Here is a 246-nt window from a genome sequence, read left to right on the forward strand (position 1 = left end):
AGGTTGGACCTAAACCCATCCTCAAACAGGCTATACATTACAGCACAATACACTGAGACGGGTCATCCTCACCATTTCTAAACCACATGAAAATATGCTTTGCCTCCTAAATATAGTAAGGAACACTACATAACAAACAAAACAGGCAGACTGGGCTGGGTATACAGGGACTGTGACTGAAAGTGAAAGTTTCCACTCACAGCAATGAACAGGCAAATCAACCAGTGCTCTCAACATGGGTGGCTG

At 43.9% G+C, this 246-nt stretch overlaps 1 protein-coding gene across 1 annotated transcript in view; it reads right to left on the reverse strand.

Annotated features, from left to right (window-relative positions):
• Nucleotides 1–246, reverse strand: part of LOC119591367 (probable serine racemase) — a gene marked incomplete in the record, with an annotated part of 15,061 nt that overhangs the window by 6,833 nt on the left and 7,982 nt on the right.

This window comes from Penaeus monodon, chromosome 28 (assembly GCF_015228065.2).
Source record: "Penaeus monodon isolate SGIC_2016 chromosome 28, NSTDA_Pmon_1, whole genome shotgun sequence".
Taxonomy (NCBI): Eukaryota; Metazoa; Arthropoda; class Malacostraca; order Decapoda; family Penaeidae; genus Penaeus; species Penaeus monodon.